We start from the raw sequence: 18,836 nt of genomic DNA on the forward strand, positions 1-18,836 counted from the left end.
GTTGATATTATATGATACCTAAAACTACTATGGATGAAATTTCATCAGGATTCAAATCATTACAATATGTAAGAGACAAATAATAGCTGCTTTTTGTAATACGGATACATATACTAAAAATAAATTTTTAAACATATTTTCTTTTCTACTTTTCAAATTTAGTAAGAATTTCTATGTTTTATTAAAGTTCTATATTTATCAGAAAGTTAGTTTCCCTTATTCCCTGCAAGCAAGTGATGGGCCTCTGATGAGCATGATGCTTTATATGTTGTCAGGAATTCTTGTTGGAGAACTCTCTGTTAAGTGTTTCCCCTCTGTTCACAATATCATTTAAAAATGTACTAACATGCGCTGGGGCTGTAGCTCAGTGGCAGAGCAGTTCCTAGCATGTGTGAGGCACTAGGTTTGATCCTTCATTTGTTTAGCACCACATAAAAAAATGAAACAAAGGCATGCTGTCCATTTACAAGTATTAAAAAAAGTAAAAAAATGTACCAACATGCTTTTGATTTCAGAAATTTGAATTTCTTTTGAGATTATATTTTTATTAGTACTTAGAATTATTTCATGTGGGAATTGCCATGATTACATTTTATCCTAATATCAGTGCCCCTATGTGCTTATATGGTGGCTTTTAGAACAGACGTGAATGTATCTTGTATTTGATGGATTCATTAGAAAAGTGCATACACTTTTCATTTTAATTAAAGTGTTATCAGATGAATTTGTAGAAGAAGAAACAGATATATTAGTATTATGAGCTGAACAAAGAGTAGGTTTAGTTTAATTTTTGGGGGGAGGTTGACATGGTTGTCTTTGATCAGATGTCTGGCCTGGAGAATTTTGGTATTGGGGATTACGCACGCACTAAGCTATATACATCCCCAGCCCTTTAATGAATTTTATTTTGAATCAGGGTCTTGCTAAATTGCTCAGGTGGGCTTCAAATTTGTGATCTTCCTGCCTTCGCCTCCAAAGTAACTGGGATGATAGGCATGTATCAAAGTGCCTGGAGTGTCCTGGGGAATGTTGATGTCAGTATCACGTTTCTAATGTGTTTATAATTTCCTAACTATATTATGTCCATTTTTCTTCTCAGCAGTAAATAAAGCCTTTTTGTTGTTTTGTTCTATGCTTAATGTGAATATGCTTTGTGAAGCGACACTGCTGTTCATGATGGTTTGGCTGTGCAAGCCACCATAAGGAGATTATTTTGATTCTGATAATCTCAGCTGTGTTTCAGGTCCAACATATTTTCCTAGAAGCAGTGGTTAGTCATTTTCTGTTTGATTACACAAATAAGGCTCAAATTCTTTTTGTTTCCTTTGAGGTGCTGGGGGTTGAACCCAAGGCCTCCTGCATGCTGGGCAAGCACTCTTCCGTTGCACTGCTTCCCCAGTCCCATAGATCCTTTAGTTATCATTAGCTTCATGACTAGCTTGAGTGATAATAAAATCATTTAGAAGTTTAGCTGAATTTGTGTTATGGTATTTTGCCAGAGAAATGTTAGAGTTCGTAAACAAGTCTGGATGGTGCCTGGCAAAATGTCAGAGGGAGTGGTTTGAGAAGTAACAAAAGTGAGCCATTAAGTGTGGAGATTCCTTATTGGTTGATTGATGTATCTAGTTTATGCTAATTAAGATAAGCTGTGCAAAATGTATAAATAGCTCTGTTGCCCTACAATAAATGGCTCCTATTCCTGCTGTAACAGGGTACACAAGTTATTCGTCACCCCCCGGCTATTTTGCTGCAGCTGGCCTGCGTCAAATTTGGAAGCATTCAAGAGTTTGGGCATCCAGTAACTCTTTGTGATTTCTAAAAGACAAAGTATTTTCCTATAACATAGCATCATCTAAGGTCACTCCTGAGCTGAGCTGCTATCTATGCTCCTCTGGGCTCACTACTTCCTGCGGAACACTATGGAGGAGATGGATGTTTTTGTCCTTTTATAGTCTTTTGCTCAGAAGGAGTCACTCTTTATGGTCACCAATCTGCTTTCTCTTTCTCTTTTCTTTGACTTTTTGTCCCAGTGGCAAATATTTGATTCTATTACTGCTAAAGGTTATGTATAGAAACAAAATAAAGACAAAGACTCTTTGGGATAAGAAATTCAATCACAGTGAGTCAATATGCCATTGGGTTTTTTTTTTTTTTTTTTTTTTTTTTTTTTTTACAAAATGACTCTTTTGAGAAGGTTCAGCCATAAATTGAAATAGAGTCTCTAAAATGCTATTTGTTTTCTCTAAAATGATCAAGTTTTTAGAAGGCAAATCCAGGACCTAGAGACAGCATGAAAATATAATGTTTACATATATGTTATTATTTCAACATAAAAAGAGGCCCATATCTTGAATATATGTTAGTTTGAATTATTTAATTGTTGTAAATGTTTATAAACATTTAATTGTTATAAATGTTTATAAATAGTGGTAAAGCATTTGCCTGGCACAAGTGCGGCATTGAGTTTGATCCTTAGCACCACATAAAAAATAAAATAAAGTTATGTCCATCTATAACTAAAAATTTAAAAACATTTTAAAAAGTTTATAATAAAATATAGAATTAGATAAGAATTTCAGTTATAAGTGATTAACTGTATAACTAATTAAACAAGCAGGTGTTTGAGGAAAAAAATATAACCATGTCTTAAGGTTTTATTTTAGAGTATTTTTATCTTTAAAAAAATTATTTTTTAGTTGTAGTTGGGCACAATACTTTTATTTTATTTATTTTTGTGTGGTGCTGAGGATCGAACTCAGGGCCTCGTACATGCTAGGAGAGCACTCTAACGCTGAGCTACAACCCCACCCTAGAGTATTTTTATCTTTATAAATCACAAATAATGTGATTTAATGTATTTTTATCTTTATAAATCACAAAGAATGTACAGAGATTTCCCAGGTAGCCTCGACCTGGTTTTAAATTCTACAATACCCAGTTGTTCCCAGAAAGACCCTGAGTTGTTTTACTGTTTTAGGAAGGGGATATGACAATATTTATTGACTTTTTTCTAGAACAAGTTTTCAAATTTTACTTTCCAGTATCATGCCTAAATAGGTAATGTGAGGTAGGTACAATTGAGACTTCTCTTGGATACTTTATATCCCCTGTTGACCAGGAAATTGAGTAGAGAGCCATTGTCCTCTGAAGCTATTTTTCTGAAGATCCAAACAAAAGAAAGTCATCTATATATTGATGTAACACTGTTTCAGGGTATGACCAATCCATGAGGTCTTGTGCCAGTGTTTGTCTAAATAAAACTTGGCTGACTTTAAATTCCTGGGGAAGGACTGTTCATGTAATTTGTACAGACTTATAAGTAGGCAAATAGAGGTTGGCTACTTGGATATAGAGGAATCCAGCAAAAAGTCATCCTTTAGGATGAGAACAGTATAATAAGCAGTTCACTTGGGAATCTGGGTAAGGAGAGTATATAGAACTGGAACCACTGGATGCAAAGGGACTACTGCTTCATTGATTATACAAAGGTCTTGAACTAATCTCCATTTGTTGGGAAATTTGAGACCCCAAATATAGTAGTATTCTTGGTGCTATATCAAAATTCCTTGTCATTTCAAATTTAGTATAATGGGTATTAATCCCACCTTGGCTTCTAGTTTAAGTTAATGGTCTAGGGCCTCTGGGTAGCCCAGGGTGACTGGGTACAGTGGAACTAACCCTGTGATTAGAGGGTTGGAACTTGATTCTTTCCATATTTGGGGGGAGTATTGAGGAGTTGATGGTTCAGCTGATTACAAGTGAGCAATGGTTTAATTAATCATGACTACCAAATGAAGAATTTAGATAAAGTAAAAGGACAGGATTTAGGGACTCTCTGTTACTGAATGTGCTGGGAGGGTGCTGCCTGGAGAGGGCACGAAAACTACATGCTCTTTACCACTTACCTTTCCCTGTGTGTGTTGTCATCTGCCTGTTGAAGTATATTATTTGGGATATGTTGAAAGATATGCTTTATGGTGAAATGGTGATACTAACTACACTGCTTTCCTGGCTGCCTTGAGCCATTTCAGCAAATAAATTAAACAGAGAAAGAGATCATGGAAACTCTCATTGTTGTCCACATTGGACAGGAGTAGTGGGTCACCTGGGGGTAGTGGGCCAAAGTTGCTTTCAACTGGCATCTGAAGAGAAATCTGTCTTGTGAGCCTGAGCCCTTAGGCTGTGGGAGCTGCTGCCATCTGCAGGTAAGTAGTGTTACAGTTGATATTAGGATTGGGGTTAGGAGTTGGGTTAGTGTTAAGGTGGGGAAGGGGTTGGGCTTGGTTAGGGAAAGCATTCAAGGGTTAGGGTTAGGTTTAGAGTTTAGGGTCAGATTTATGGGTTAAGGTTAGAGTCAGAGGATTAGAGTTAGTGGTAGATTTTGGGATAGATTTGGGAGTAGATTGGGAATGGTATTAAGTTAGGGTTTATGCATGAGTTAGATTTAGGGTTAAAGATTTAAGGTTATTTTTGTTAGGATTTGAATTTTATTGCATGAAGAAGGGCAGCAGAAAAGAGAAGTAAGGAAAAAGAGTGGGTGGGAGAAGGAAAAAGATCACAGAATGATTTGAGATGCTGTTAACCTTCCAAAGTTTTGCAGAAAATTGTAATAATGGTTGATATCACAATAACTATCAAAAGGTGTTTTAGATGTCACAAATCAAATTTTGAAGAGAAATATTTGTAGTCAGAATCAACAAATTAGAAGATAATCCAGTTCTTCCATAATTAGAAGTGAAGAGGTATATTATTCTCTTGTCTCAGTGATTGCAGGAGTTGAGGCTGGGAACCTTGTGGGTGCATGTGTGTAGGAGGCTAGCCAGGGGGACACAGCTGGGACTCCATGGAGCAAAATTGACTGAGGGGATTGGGAATTCATGGGAGAAACAAAGAAGGAAGAGTAGAGTTTCTCTCTTTTCACTGCCTTTCTTCTGGAAAAATTTCATGAGATGCTTGCAAGGTTGCTGAGGATCATGATGAAGGTAGCTCATTTTCATTATCCATCCCCAACTTCCCTGTTACTGCATAGTTAATTTTAAGTTGCACATGGTAGCAAAGGGTCCTCTCTTTAAGCAAGATAAATTCTGTGTACTTCAGACTGTCCTTTCTGGACTTAACCTTGTGCAAGAATAGAGTCTTCTCTACCTTAAGTGCTAACTTCTTAGGCTGGGAATGGAGCCCTGTGGTAGAGCTTCACATGGCCTGTGCACAGCCTGGGACAGGGTTCCGAGGGATGTGATATAAATGTGTGACGGAATGAATGACAACCAAGGAAATCAATTCAGTCAAAAGAAAAACATTTATGGGATGCTAGTGACCTATGAATTTTTCTTCTCATGGAGAATTTAATAACATTTGGTGTCAGAAGAAATATCACAAGGAGTTCAAGTGGACACAAGTTAAATCTTTGAAGATAAATTTTATGCATGCTAAGGATGAAAGTAATTAGAATATAAAATTAATCTTCTTAAATTAAAAATGGGTAGTTGTTTCAGTCTATGTTACAAGTGATTCCAAAAGTAGAAGCTGGGGGATCATGCAAGCATTGTTGTACTGGCCAGTTGTACTGGTCCAAAAGCTGGACCATGAAGAGAAAAAGAATAGCTGAGAGGAATAAAAAGTTACAGAGGAAACAGAGAAGAAAAGTCTAGTTTCCGTCTTTTTTGTTTTCCTTCTTCCAGAAAAAAAGAAAAGTAGCACAAAAGAGAGAACTAAAGAAAGAGTGGGTGGAAGACGGAATAAAAGGAAAGAGCAAAATAATTTTTTTCATATCTGAGGATTGATAAAGGTTCATGATCCTTTGCAGTCCCTGCCTCTTTGATGTTTTATTTTAAGACAGGTTCTGGCATTGCTTCCCAGGATATTTTCAATCTGCTATCCCCACATTCTTCAGCCTCAGACTCCCTAGTCACTGGGACATTTATTTAAGTACAAACATGGATATCTGGACTTCACCTTTAAGTGGAATAAACAAATCCAGCATGCCTCTGGTTGTCTATCATGAGCTTAGCATTGTAGGGGAATGCTGGATCTTGTGTACCTTGAAGTGCTAACTTCCCAGGGATTGGGAAGTGGGGTCAGGGATAGGACCTGTCTATGGAATGTGTTATTCCTGGGATTAGATTCTCAGGATTCTACATAAATAAATGAATGGATGGCAACCAAAAAATAAAGCAAAGTAAACATGTTTGTGGAATACTTGTAACCTGCAATATTTTATTCTAACAAAGAGGTTAACTGTGGAGGGTGTCAGAAGAAGTGTCGCAGTGTATTCAAGAGGACATAAGTCAAATCTGTGAAGAGAAAGTCTGGACATGATCAGGATGAGTAAACTGGAAGATAATTTGAACCTTTCATAATGAGAATCAGGTATAGGTGGTATCCTGGGTTACCAACAATTCCCCAAGCTAGGTTTTGGGGGAGCATATGAATGCAGGTGTAGAAGTCTAGCTTGAGAAACACAGCCAGGAGTCTAAGGAGAAAAGGAAAGGCTGAGAAACATGGGGAGGTCATGGGAGAAACCATGAAGGAAAAGTTGAATGTCTCTTTCCTCTGCCTTTCTTCCTGGGAGCCTCGTGCTGTTGGAGAACCTTGAGTTTCCTCTATCTTGAGGTATTAAAGTCTCATGGCTGGGGATGGAGCTCAGTGGTAGAGTCATTCCCTGGGATGTGTGATGCCTGGGAATGAATTTAAAGGACTGCGGTATAAATTAGTGAATGAATGAATGACAACCAGAAAACAATACAAGGCAAAAAATTATGGGATGCTAAGAAAGAAAGAAATTTTTAATAAAGTTTTTTGCTAGTTGAGAATTTAACTACTGATGGTGCCAGAAAAAATATATGTGTGGTAGGCTGGGGTGCCAGCCACAGCAGTGGCAGCCTGTAGTACCAGCTTTTTCAGAAGCTGAGGCTGGGGATCATGTGAGTGCAGGAATTACAGGCCTGTTATCAGCCAACACAGCAGAGAAACTGAGGAGAAAAAGAAGGGGAGAGAGGAACAGAAAGTTATAGACAAACAGAAAAGGGAATGTCTAGTTTCTTTTTCTTCCTGGAATAAAGGCAGAATTAAAGAGAGAAACTAGAAAAGAGAGAGTAGTAGAGGGAAGGAAAGAAAGCACAAAATAAATTTATGATTTGTGAAACTGAGGAATGAACTCAGGTGCACAGTACCTGCAGCTCCAGCTCTTCTATATTTTATTTTGAGACAGTGTTTCATGAGGCTGCCCAAGATAATTTTCTTCCATCTCAGTTACCCTAGTCATTGGGAAGTTTCTTTAAAATGGACATCAAAAAAATATGCATCCTGTTTAAGGAAGAAAACCAAATACTTTGTGCCTTGGGCTGTATTCCCTGGGGCTATATTTGTGGGAACACAAAGCCTTCTGTAGCTCAAATGCTCACCTCCTGGAGCTGGGGTAGAGCTGAGTGCTGGAGGCTGGGTTTGACCTAAGTGCAGGTCTTCTGGCTCATCCTTGGGAACACAGCTGGGACACTGTGGAGAAAAAGAAGGACTGAGAGGAATTAAAGGTCATGGAAGAAGGAAGAGAAGGAAGAGGAAAGAGAAGGAAAAGTCAAGTTTATCTCATTCCACCTTTCAAGAAAAGAAAGAATGGGTTGGACACAGTGGTGCACTCCTGTAATCCCAGTGGCTTGGGAGGCTGAGGTAGGAGGATTGTGAGTTCAAAATCAGCTTCAGCAACAGAGAGGCACTAAGCAACTCAGTGAGACCCTGTCTGTAAATAAAATACAAAAAAGGGCTGGGGTTGTGGCTCAGTGGTTGAGTGCCCCGAGTTCAATCCTGGTACCACCCCCCACCAAAAAAAAAAAAAGAGATAAAGAATGGAATGAGGGTTAAAACAAGGAGCTTGCTTCCTCTTAGCCCCAGCCTCTTTTTGCTTTTTGTTTTTTTTTTTTGAAACTGAATATTTTATTTGTTCTTATTTTGCTTCAAATCTGTTGCTTCAGTGTATAAAAATAATAGCAGCAAATGCAGCCTATTATAAAATTAGGACAGTATTGTTCTTGTGACACTGTATGACAAACACTTTTCTCCACAGGTGTGGAGGCCCGGGGTTACAATTTACCTTGATTCCTGACACTGAGGTTGGTGGGTCCAGTGAGCACATGTTCTGGCCTACCTGGTTGAACACAGTTGAGATCCTGAGGAGAAAAACAAGGCTGAGAGGAATGGAAACACATAGAAGAAGCAGAGAAGGAAAAAGCTGAGTTTCTCTCCTCTTTGCTGCTATGAATAGCATCAGCACAAAAGAGAGAAATAAAGTGAGTGAAGACTGACTTCCAGCTGCATAGGTAAACCTTCAAGTGTCCCAGGAGTCTCTGGACCTTGCAAAACACCTACCATGTTCAGAGTCCTGTGCCAAGTTCTAGTTTCACTGTTGAGCTCTGTGCTGCTTTGGACCAGGTCTGAAGGTACAAGGAAACTTTCTGAAACAGCCCCATGTGCCCATTTGTCCAATTGGGGTCCTAGTAGCTTCAGTGGACAGTAGAGCTGGCCTCCATCTCCTCTTTTCCTGGGAGATTGGTAAGGCTGAATGATGCCAGCAGCCTCTACCCACCCCCTTGCCTGGCTTGGAAAGGGAGACTCCTGGTCTGGCCTGCATGGATGACCAGTCAAATTGGATTGCAGACACTCTGGGCAGAGAAGAAGCTATATTTTAATCTGGGAAGATCAGGACACACTTGAGGGATCTGACTAAAGCCACTTCTGGTGCCTAGGAGGTTGCAAAGTAAGTTTGAAGTTAGCAAATTCTCTTGGGTAAGAACCCAGGCTCCATTGTCTGGGGAGTGTGCAGCCAGGCATCAAATCCATCCCAGGCCAGGGTTCTTACGATTGGAGCTCAGAGGGAGTGAGCCAGGTATTGGTCCAGGCAAGGATGAGGATTAGGTGTAGTTGGGTGAATGCCCCTCACCCTGGTCCTCACCCTTCAGCTGCTCCTGGGACAGCATCCTATCCCCAGAAGCAATATCTGCCCCAGAGAACACTGTCCCTGTCAAGGACTGAGATCCCCCCTTCCTTGTCTTGGAGATGGTGAAGTGTGGTGGAGTGGCTGGGAGTGGGGCTGGGGTTGTGCTCAGGACTCCAGGTGTGCTGCGTGCCAGGATGTGGCCCAGGGTAGTTACTTCAATGCTCAGAACCTGTTTTAATCCCATCAGCAGGGTATGTCTCAGTACAAGGCTGATGTGACCCTCAGGTACAATATTCAAAATTTCTGTGAAATAAGTGGCTTAATTGTTTTAGGTCAAGTTTACATTCAGAAAAATCAGTTCTTGGATCTCTCCAACCTGGTCCAGAAGAGTGCATTAAGAATCCAGCAGATGTGGCCAGCTATCCCTGGATGGAGGAAAGAGGCCTGCCTTCAAATGTCATCCACACTTCTCAATGTCATCCATACTGAAGCCTAGCCCCTCTTCAAGGTCAAGACGGGGAAACCAAAATTATATGGTAAGCATTAGGGTTAGGGTGGGAATTATGGCCAGGGTTGTGCCTGTGTGGGGCAGAGGCTTCCCTGCCCTTTTCCACCATGACCCAGAAGCACACCCCTGCTCCTACCCAAGCCACCACACAATACCCTGCTGCCTGCTCTCCCTAGTGTCCTCCCTTAAAGCCTATTAGCCTCTCTCTTGCCAAAAGCACAGCCAACAGAACAGGACAGAGACCTCCTCTACTGCCCCTCACTGCTGATTCCCTTGGAGCCTTGCTGGCACCAGTGCCTGGGCCAGGGCCCCTCTCCACAGCTATGGGGATGGCAGTTTGCCTAGATGCCTACTTCTCATTGCTGACGGGATACCCCATCCTTGGTCCTGCCACTTTATTGGATGAGGACTTTGGCCTGTGGCCTGCCATCCTCATGGGGTATTCTACTTCCTCCCAGCTACCAGTCCTCAAGTGGTCAAGGGTCCCTGTGGGTGGCTTTGTCAAGGACTACACCTGGACCCTGTTGCCTCTCCTTAGTATTCTGATAATGACCCACCACTATACCATGTGGGGGCCCCCTGGTCTCTGTCTCACCATTTCCCATAGTCTCATGTCCTACAGGACAGGGATCACCCATGCTCTGGTCTGTGGCCTGAATCTGGATTACTCTGTGAACCCTACAGAACTCTCTCCTCCTCCTCCTAGTCTGTGTGCAGCTGCTGGTCACCCCAGGGACTGACAAGCTATGCAGGTGGACTTGCCTTCCACTGGTCCTTCTTTTGCATCTTGAACCTGAAAAGATGATCAGAGAACATACTTCAGATCCAGAACATGGTGTGAAGCCCTCACAGCCTGGCCTCCCTCTCACTTTTCCCACCCAAGCACCTGGTTTCTGATGGAGGCTGCGGCTGGCTGGGGTCTGAACTACACCAGTGGCTACCTGCTCACTTGCCAAGGTGGCTAGGCAGGGAGACAGAGGTTCTAGACTCTGGTCACTCACCATTGTTCTGCATCTGCCAGACAGCATACCCCACGCCCCACAGGCCAGAGAGCAGGAAGAGCACTGCAGTCTGAAAGGAGCATGGGTGCATGGCCATGATGCAGGAGAGGTGGGTTGCTGCACCTTGGCAGGATAGGAAGTGGCTAGGGGAACTCAGACCCCAGTAGAGGAGTCACATTTACTTCTCTGCTTCTTGCCTAGCCATTGTACACAATGTGAACAGATTGCTGTTCTCTCTGTAAGCTGGTGTGGTGTGTGTCCTACTCTAAGTTCACACTCTAGGCACCACACCTGCCTGAGTGAATCTGCTACCCTGGTGCTCAGCTGCCTCAGCCTGGAGGGCTGTGGGCCATATTATCTGGACCCCAAGAGGCTTCTGCACTGAGGAGACCAGACAGTGACTGGAGAAGAACTTCTCATTAGGGTAAGCTTAGGTCCCTGGTAAAGTGGTCCTACAGGTCTCTTGGCACTTGTGTAGTCAGTCCTTGCACACATTGTAATCTGGCACCCTCTTTCCACTGCAAGCATGTAGATGGCTATCCTGCCCGTGTATTGGGAGATTTTCCCATACATCAGGAGCAGACTCCAGTGGTGGCAAAAAAGCAGATCATCATGTATCCAACAAACTGGATGCCCAGGGGGCAGGTGGCAAAGGACTGCCATGGGCTACCGCCATCAGCAGTATCTGCAATCTTCTGGGGCTAAAGCCTGAAGCTGCCCTGTGCTGCTTAGAATGACTGGCCCTGTATTAATTAGCAGGCCCACTTGATTGTCCTGAAACATTTCTCTAGACCCAGCACAGGAGAGAAACACTTGTATTTGTAGGAAAATCCCCTTTTGGGGTCAGTTCTGAAAAGAGATAGTTTGAACAGACTTCTGCATAGTGTTTTCTGTGAATTTTGTACTGTGTGTTACCATCTATGCATTGTTTCACAGCACTAGTAGGGACTATCTTCCACTAACCCCATCACTTCCTACTAGGTCTAAAGACAGAAGAAGATGGATTAAAGATGTGGGGATTAGAAGTAGAGGCTAGGAGTTGGGAAGCTACTCTGTCAGTCACAGTAAGTCACAGGCACCCTTAGCAGCACACTTTCATTCCTAGGCAGAATCAATACCCAGAAGAGGGGCCTGGACTTGAGCTTCCCCCATCTAGACTGTTGGAGTCATGGTTGGAGTCACATGAGGGCTCTGATAGGTTTGGCGATATCCAAAATGTCAAGTGAACTTTTGGTTGTCCTGTTGGCCTCTTTTGAACCTCCAAGATTCTCCCTCAGACTGCTTTCCATATGAAATCCATGACACCCAAGCATTGCATGGGGGCACACTTGTCCCTGAAAGATTCTTGGTTTATCTGAAATTCAGATTTGATGGGTGGCTGCCGTATATGGTATTGGGTTGGCAGTTCTGCTGGGAGGAAGGGGTGGTGGGATTGAGGCAGGCATGCCTCTGAAGGTAGGCCAGGGGGACACAGGCTGGCCAGTCCAGCCTTGATCTGGTCTCTGCAGCCTCCTCAAAACTGCCTCATATCCATGGTGTGCTGGGGCCTAGGATGATAACTCTCACCCAGGACTTAAGTTCTGTAAGTTGGAAAGTACTTTGGGATTAATATCTTGAATCGCACACTCAACTATTGCAGGGCTGGGAATTCCTTGGGCCATTCCCACCCTGGGCCCTGGGTGGGTGGTGTTTGGATTCTGTGTCCTTCAGGTACACATTCATTGGGCATGGTGAGTTTGGCCAGGTAAACCTAGCCCACCATTGCCTCACCAAGGCAGAGGTCCTGAAGATGGTAGTGCAGAACACCCCAGTCCTCTCTGAACCATGTATGTCAAAGACCCTGGAGCACCCCAATGTGATTCAGATATTTCAGGTTATTAGGAACCTCAAAAATATCTATATCAGGATGGAGCATGAAGGTGGGAAACAGCTACTTCAGTATATTACATGTGGTGGCATGCAGGAGCAGGAGGCCTGGAGAATCATGGTGGATGCCAGAGGCAATATCAAACTCATAGACTTTGGTCTCAGCACCAGGTTCATGGCTGGGCAGAAGCTGGACAATTTCTGGGGTACTCTTACATACCTTGCCCCTGAATTTGTCCTGAGGCAAGAGTATGAGGGCTCCCAGTGGACATTTGGAGGCTGGGTGTCCTTCTGTATTTTATGTTGACAGGGAGCTGCCCATTTATGGTGAACACCACTCAGGAAGTGCTGGTGAGGATCATTCTTGCAAGATATCCAGATTCTTCACTCTGTTGCCATCAAAACATGAAGGCTCATCCATAAAATACTGACTGTGAACCCCAAGAAGAGGCCCACAGTCAAGTAAATCTTACAGCACTCATGGCTGAGGCAAGGTGAGCAGTATATACCCTGTGACTGTAGTGAGGCACTTACCAAACACCCAGACCCCACAATCATTACAATCCTGTTTGATATGGGTTTTGATCCATGCCAAACCTGGGTGTCTCTGGCCAAGAGAAAGTTTGATGCAAAGATGGCTACACACCTGATACTGAAGCATCAGAAAGGCCAAGGGGTAGGATGCTATCTGTTCTGGGTCACCTACCAAAGATTGTGGAGGGCTGGAACCCAGAGTCAGACTGGGAGGCACTGCTGAGAGTGGGGGCCCCTGCAGACAGGAAGTGGAGAGGAATGGCAGGCAGGCTGGCACTTCTGATGCCCTTCTGCCCTGGCCATTGGAAGCCTGTTCCTCTAAGGATTATGTGTCACCCATGCCCCAAGGATCTTTCTGATGTCCCTGTCCACTCACAGAGGAACACCAGGGAGTCTGTCCTTAGCACCTTCTCCTTGCCTTGTGGGCATCAATTTCCCAAGGAGGCCCAATGGCCACCACCACAAGGCAAGGCCCTGGCAACAGAAATGGCTGGAAGTGGGTGAGGAAGAGTGTCACTACCTGTGTCCAATGACTGTGAACTGCATGTCACATGTCAACAATAAAGTGGCTTCAATAACAGAGAAGAAATGTGTCATATCCATAAATAATGTGGCTCCAGGGGAGTGGAGAGCTGAGCCAGGCAATGCCAGCAGACAGCCTGAGTCTCCTCTGTCCCCACCTGTGTAAGATGTCAGAGACTGTTCTGCCTGGGACACTTCATCCTGCCCTGCCCCTCTGTTCTTTCCCCCATTCTTCTGAGATGTTTGTTAATAAACTTGTTGCAGACAAATTATGTCAGAAAATTATTGTTCCAATAATATTTAGATTTAAATGTAGGCTAATTAAAAGAGAGGTAGGGCCTCGGAGTGAGGGCAGGGGCCCACCAGCCATCTGCTCTAACGCCTGGACCACTGTGCCTCCCTCTGCAGTGTGGATACTCACTGGCCTTTAGCCAGAATAGATTTATTTTAAAATTTTGGTATGTTGCCTTTTGTCAGATGATGGTGCTTATGTGACCCAGGCTTCTGTCTTGGCCTGGGAGGCAGGTGACCACCAAACCAACCTTAGCACATGGCCATGACTTCAGATTAGCCATAGCCATGGCCCAGATTGTTGACATATCCTTTTCTCTTTCTGTGTGCTCTTAATTTCATTATTTCTAGATTTATTTCCTTTTAGATACACATTCAGTTTTTAGAAAATTTTGTAATATCATGGGGCACACTGTTGTGAGCAGTATTGGAGGAACTATACTAAAGCTAGATGCATTTCAAATGCAATTATATTGAACATACTCTTAACACACAGAGAATGGTAGTATTCCCACTCCACCCAGCCAGCAAGTCCCTCAGACGTAACAGACCATGTTCCAACCATAGTGCGATGTCTCTGGCCACAGAAGTGGTCTCTTGACTGTTGGATGCCAGTAGCTCAATTGGGAACCTGAGCAGCAGCAGTTCATGGTGACAGCAGGGTGACACTAGTGGCACTGTGCAGAGAGTGAGAGTGTATACATGGCAGGGTTAGGGAGTTTCTGAATGTTCACTTCCCTGAGTGTCCCCTTCTGGTGGCTGATGGTTGTAGAGTAGAAAGTCTCTGAGCATTTGCCTCCCTCTGAGGAGCTGAGCGTCTGTGAGAGCTTATATAGGTCACCTTGCAGTCTGCAGGGCCTTGTTGTCATCCTTACAGTCATTACCTTCTGCTATTCACAAAAGGACAGAAGGATAAGACAGCAGATTGTTGTCGTGTCTCCAAGTTCAGCTTGCACTTTTGGGGTGCTTGCCTCTTTAGAGTGCTCCTTACATACTATATTTTTGAAAATCTTGCCTTCACAACTTACTCTGAGCAAGTACCAAAGATATGTATTGATGGATTTGTTGCTGAGCTCTGGGAGTTGGGCCCTGGGCATTTAAGATGGATACCTCAAACCTAATCAAAGCTTGTAAGAACTCCATTGCATTGAGGTTTGCACAAAAAAGTATTGTACTCTGACCTTGCTCTAGGGGATGGTTTTTTGGGCCTAGTTTTTCATGGTGCTTTGCAGTGACACATGACTTCTGTCACTGGATAGCATTGCCAGTGTTGGGAAGGAGGAGAGACAGAAGGGATGGGGTACCCAGGCAATAATAACATGCACACGTATGTCCAGCTCTGTCATGGTGAGATCCTCTGTCACTGCCCCATACAGAACAATTCTTGATGACTCTCATGGTCTGTTGTATGCCTAGTCACTTCCTTGATGACCTGAGAGCCTCTGGGAGATAAGCATCGGGACAGGAAGCAAGTCCTAAAGTCACTGCATGCATGTGGAGACACCCCTGTGGGTCTCAGGAGGCCTGCTGTTTCTGTATTCAGCTGACTCATCTGTACCCCTTTTGAACTTGGGTGTTGGACATGCCCTGCCATGGCCCACTGCTGTCACATCTCTGTCCCTGTCTCTCCTTCCACTGCTTTCTAGTCTGTCTGGCAGTGAGGGTCTTGACCAGGTATTTAACATTCCTGTATAGGTGACCATGGTGACTCAGGACTCCCAGCAGAATATAGAGCCTGATGCTGACACAGAGAAAGGAGCTGTAACCAAAGACAGGGATGAACCCCAGGGCCTCCCACAGGCAGAAACTGGTGAAAGCAGCTTCCTCATTCTTCTCAAACAGAATACTATAAAGAAGTAGAGGAGGAGGTAGGAATGAAAGTCCACACAGACCTCCAGCACCATGGTGACATTGCAGCTGCCTTGCCATGACCGAGTTCCCTCAAAATGTATTTTTTCCCCAAATCATATTTTTCCTTTTAAGAAAAGAGAATTATTTTGAGAATTTATCTTTTAACAAAAGAGAACATCGTGGATGACAGCAAGTCAGGGAGACCTGATAGCTGCAAGGCACCACCATTGAATAAGAACATGAGGTTCCTGAGTGCTCCCTGTGGAAGCAGCCCCATCCAGCCTGCCCTTTAGACCAGGGAAACAAAGCAGAATGACCAGGCCTAGCCAGGCCCAGCACCCTCCACCAGCCATGAGCCAGCCAGGGTGTAGCGCTAGACCTGGATCCTTCATTTAGGGACCATCTGAGGAGCTACTGGGGGGCAGCTTAGCAGGCCCATGACCTCAACTCCAAGTTTTCAGAGGGCAGCAGCAGTCAAGGCCACTGCTACTACCTGAGATTTTCTTTCCTATCTTTTCCCTCATGTCTTTCTTTTTCTTAATGTTTTAAAATTTAATTTATAAAAGCATTTTTATTACTAATTGTCACATATAAATGGACATATGTTGGTCTTATCCTGAGACATTAGAGCAGAAGAGTTCAATCAACATGTACAGGGTCAAAGACCTCCCCTTTTTGCCTTGGTGAAGGGACTCATGTAGATGGAACTGTCCTCAGAGGACTGGTGTTGATTAAAAAGTCCTCACAGGATTGGAGTAAATTAAAGTGGCCTTACTGGATTGGCATAGATTATCATGTCCTTATTAGAATTGTAAAGATTAAAGTGTCTTTATAGGATTGGTATAGATTAATGTGGCCTATCAGGATTCATATTGATTAAACTTTTCTCACAGGATTATATAGATCAAAATGTCCTTACTACATTGGTATTGATTAAGCTGTCTTCACAGGGCTAGGATCACAGAACTTCTTGCAGTAGCCTTTTGTTTGAAGTGGAATGAGCCCTGTCTGTGTGAAGGGCTGATTCCTAGCCTCTCACAATTCTTACTTTGAAGTCCTAACCTAGTAGCTCATAATATGCCCATATTTGCAGACAGGTTTTTTTCAGTGATTATTAAATTTAATGAGGCTTTCTGGGTGGCTCTATTCAGATGTGAGCAGTGTACTTATAGCTGAGAAAACTGGGCACAGATTTCTAGAGGTACCAATATAAGGACATAGGGAGGGAGGCCATCTGCAAGCTCAGAGAGAAGCCTCAGAGGGTACCAGCCCTGAACACACTGGCTGTCAGACTCTGGCAAACCCTGTGATGGGGCTACCTACCCCACATGTAGATGGCTATCCTGCCTGTGTACTCAGAGATCTTCCCATATAATGTGGAGCAAAGTGCAGTGGCAGCTTGACCATTCTGACCACCTGTCTCTGACACTCCATAATCCCTCCCCAGTGTTGTCCCTGAACCTCCCTCACCTCTTCTCTGCCCTCAGCACCTCTTCCTGGCCTTCCAGATCAATTGTGAAGACAGCCCTCTTGGAAACTTCCCTGAAGGTGGATCCCCAAAGTGTCATCTGGGAACTCTGAGGAGCTCTTGTCCTGTCACATTCTGGTTAGTGGAGTGGAACTCCATCTCCTCTTCCACACTCTAAGATTACTCAAAGGTGACTTCTTGCCAACTGTGCCTAGAATTTTGCATCATATATGAGAATGTGGGCTGTCAGCACCCTTTTGCATTACAGCCTGAGCCACTAGGCTCTGTTCCCCTGAGGCAATTATTCATGCACATGCTGAGTACCTCTGACTTTGGTCAGCTCCAGTGCAAGAGGATGACACTCCACCCCCATACTGAATTTCCTGACTTTCCATTTCCACTGAGTGAGAATTCAGTTCTAGGGCTGGAGATGTGGCTCAGCGGTAGCGCGCTCGCCTGGCATGCGTGCGGCCCGGGTTCGATCCTCAGCACCACATACCAACAAAGATGTTGTGTCTGCCGAGAACTAAAAAATAAATATTAAAAATTCTCTCTCTCTCTCTCTCTCCTCTCTCACTCTCTCTTTAAAAAAAAAAAAAAAAAGAGAATTCAGTTCTACCAATCTGATCTGTTTGACCTAAGATCTTTAAGGCACATCCCAAGGCCTTTATGAATTCCAAGATTCAAGAGTGGTACAAGTACATTTAAATATCTTTCAGATGTTTTTTTTTTTTTTACAAATGTCTAAAAGTATCCCCTTTAAAGTAGTAGTAAATCTATGAATATGCTTAAATTCTCATAGGCAGCAGTCAATGTAAATTCTTTCATTAAGCTGAATTTCTGAAAATGAGTCATTCTGACATTTGCTTTTGTCAACCACTTATTTATAAATGTGCAAAATCTGTGTACCCTCAGGAGTTGGGTGGCAGTGATGGAGAGCCACAGACCTCATCTTGGGCTAAGGGTCAAATATTTTCTAAGAGGAAATGACAAGTTTTAGAGAGTCTATCCTTTCAGGGTCACTTGGGCAGAGTTAGCCCAGCATGCATTGGTTTCCTGGATAGTGTCTGTTATAGTAGCTGCTAGTTCCATGTGGCTATTGAGCTTGTGAATTGTGGCTGGGGAGACTTAGAAACAGACTTTTGGTTTTAATTATTTAGAATGCAAATAATTACATGGGGCTGATGGCTACTTCATAGGACTCTGGGGATTGAAGAGATTTGGACACCATGGATGCCTGCTTTCCTAAGAGAAGTCCCTGAGGCCACCTAGGCCCACATGGGGCAGGGATGCTGAATGGAGACAGATGACTTAGGAGCTGGGAGAAACATGGAAGACAGGAGGACAGGACTGTAGAGTGTGCTGTGTGTTGCCAACCCAAAGCCATCCTCACTGTAGAGGCTGCTCTGTGGAAACAAGACCAGCCTGCCAGAGGTGGGGGTATAGAAGATGCAGGGGAATGGTGTGCTGGGTGCTCAGGACCTGTTGTCTCAAGGCCATGTCAGGTCCTCAACCACTAGCAGTAGGCCCTTCTATGCTAAGGACATTGCAGATAAGTGGTGTAAGGCCAGTGGCTCTCAACAACAGTGATGGGCACCCTGGTTCCCTGAAAGTATGGGCATCAGGATACCCACAACTTCAGAACTTGGGGAGTAAGACCTGAAGAAGCTTCTGGAAGGCCTTGTCTGCAGGCAGAATGTCATTATCCTGATTATCCTGCAGCACTGAGCACTGAAAGCAAATGCTCTTCTCAGTGCCAGCTTCATGAGTGTGCCTGGCACAACTCTTGAGGGAAGCAACCAGAAGTCAAATAGGTAGAAAGATGTCAACCGGCAGAAGCAATCCCAGTATAATGTCTGGTGTCCA

This window comes from Urocitellus parryii, unplaced genomic scaffold (genome assembly GCF_045843805.1).
Source record: "Urocitellus parryii isolate mUroPar1 unplaced genomic scaffold, mUroPar1.hap1 Scaffold_291, whole genome shotgun sequence".
Classification (NCBI taxonomy): Eukaryota; Metazoa; Chordata; class Mammalia; order Rodentia; family Sciuridae; genus Urocitellus; species Urocitellus parryii.